The 2,579-nt window shown below is 36.4% G+C and overlaps 1 protein-coding gene across 4 annotated transcripts in view; it reads left to right on the forward strand.

Moving 5' to 3' along the window:
• The window catches only part of LOC107723425 (zinc fingers and homeoboxes protein 2-like), a 21,774-nt gene that overhangs the window by 14,266 nt on the left and 4,929 nt on the right, over positions 1-2,579 (forward strand). The gene's annotated exons all lie outside the window — the stretch shown is intronic.

Here is a 2,579-nt window from a genome sequence, read left to right on the forward strand (position 1 = left end):
TTTTATTTGAACTAGCACCTCATGACTACACCACGTTATGCACGAGAAGCTGCAAAAGACACAGGCGCAAGTGAAATGTACAAAACATGGTGACATTAATTTTTAAGTACATATAATGGGCAATATATTGCGTCACCAAAAATGATTGAGGTCATGTACATATATTGCGCGATAACTCGATATATTGATTATTGCGACAGGCCTAACTAGAATCGCCCCTGCCGATCACAATACAAATTACATTCAAGTTACATTCAAAATGAACACAGTTAAAACAGTAAAGATTTTATTGTGCAAAAATGCCAAACGGATTATAGGCTAGATGTTCTACACAAACTAAAAACAGCAACAAAATTCAAAATAATTTAAATTAAATTAGATTAAATAGGCTAGAACTTGCGGGTCAGGGTTTTTATGTTTGGCTTGTTTAATGTTTATTACTGGGAGAAAAGTAAACTGTATTTAGACATGTCCCACATTTTGGTAATAGGGTTGAAAAAGTTGAAAATAAATTATCATGCAATATTTTGTCTGACTTTCTGAGGTTGACAATCTGTTTTTATTTTCTCAAGGCACACCCTCTCACTGATCATTTGCTGAAATAGATTTTTAAAAAAAAGCTTTTTTCTCTTTAATTTGTAATCTATTAGTGGAAAGTACCAGGAAATTAACATTCACCCAGACATTTATTTTTGTTTCTGTGTTCTCAGTATCAACAAGATGCACATACTAGCTTTAAGTTTAGCTTTGCTTCCTCTGAATAGGCATAATTAATGCACCCACTCATGTATCAGCATATACACAAGTACACAAATCTAGAATTAATATGATGAATACAATCTCTCAGTGTGGGTTTCACCCCGAAAGAACAGGCTCGGCCAAAAATAGGAATGCGGAACGTTCCTCATCTGGATCTCTGTGGAGAAAATCCCTCCCACCTGCTGCTGGGCCGTTTCCATGACAACACATGAGTCCAGCTTTTTCAAGACCTGTCCCTTGGCACCCCAAATCACTGAAAGCCTGGACACCTACCCAAAGGACTTTGCTCTGAGCTCTGTCATTTTCCTACTGCAAAACTACTTCATTCTCACATATACCCACATTCATCATTTAGACAAATTGTTTTTTTTCTCTCTTAAACGGTTCTTGTTACTAGAGCCTTGAAATAGAATCTGTGGAGCTACTGTTTATTGATCAATCTGTCATTGGGCATCAGGTATTACTACTGCTGTGGATCCAGAGACATTTGCCACCTCGTCCTAATATTCAAAAGGAGTCAGTAATTCCCACAGTTTGAGTTTAAAATCGGTGAAGGGGGTGTGATCTAGTCTATACCAATTGCACTCAACACTTTTTGTCAGTATTATCATGAAAAATAGCACTCCGTGTACATCTGTGCAGTGCTGCAGGCTTCTAGAGCCCCATTTGATGAGATTTAAATTAATTCTGCCTCAATCCCAAATCCCCCCCACTGTGCTCCACAGTATTAACAGAGCTCAGTCGCCGCCCCTTCACAGCGGCTCCTCAGCAACATCCTCTCCTGGAAACATGCATGTTAATGCATGTGAATTCATACAGGAGAACCAATGTGTTTTGCAACAGGCCGTAGTATGTTACAGAAACTGTACATCACGCTACACACCCTCCAGCTTGTGTTAACATTAGTAGTTTATAGGGATGTAACGATTCACTCAACTCACGATTCGATTCGATTCACGATTTTGATTTCACGATTCGATTCACGTTTTTATTGCTGTAATATTGATGTTACTTTGAGTAGTCAATAGACTGTCAAATCCCTTCACTGAAATTTGAAGTCATTACTTTTTTTTGATTGTTTTTTATTTGTATTTTTTATTTGCCTTTAGCGCAGTCTTAAGCACACAACATTCTGTTTTTTTTCTTGCGTCAATAACAGCTATTGAGACTTGAGGCCAAGTAATGTTTCTTTTTGAATGGCTTTAGATTGAATGCTATGTGATCATGCTTTCTCAGTCTTTATTAGCTGTAAGCCCTTGGCAAACACTTACAATTCCGAGTTTGTATTATAAGCGGTTTCCTTATCCTTTGATTTTCATGAGGTGATAAATGTACTGGCTGATTTAGGTGAATCTCAGTCTCTCTCTCTCTCTCTCTATCTATCTATCTATCTATATGTATATATATATGTGTGTGTATATATATATATATATATGTACAGTGCACAGCATAAATGAGTACACCCCCTCTGAATAAATATAAAAGATGTATTATTAATGATCACTAATATAATTCATGGAAAGATGGCAAAATTTAAACATTAAACATATACTTAATAAAAACAACAAAATATATGCCAATATTTTCTGTAAGATAAGTAAATTAGCCAATTTTGTTTAAATGAAGGATTGCAGAAATGAGTACACCCTAGATTTAATTCAGAAAATGTGTAATATTCTAGTACTCTGACCCTTCTTGGCACTGAGTGTACAAGTTCATGATACATTTTCACATCTGTGCTGTTTAACTCCTGGAGGATGACCTCCTTAAATGCCCTGGTCTTTAATGGGGAGTGTTGCTCAGCTCGTCTCTACAGAATC

This window comes from Sinocyclocheilus rhinocerous, unplaced genomic scaffold (genome assembly GCF_001515625.1).
Source record: "Sinocyclocheilus rhinocerous isolate Xijiao unplaced genomic scaffold, SAMN03320098_v1.1 scaffold241, whole genome shotgun sequence".
NCBI lineage: Eukaryota > Metazoa > Chordata > Actinopteri > Cypriniformes > Cyprinidae > Sinocyclocheilus > Sinocyclocheilus rhinocerous.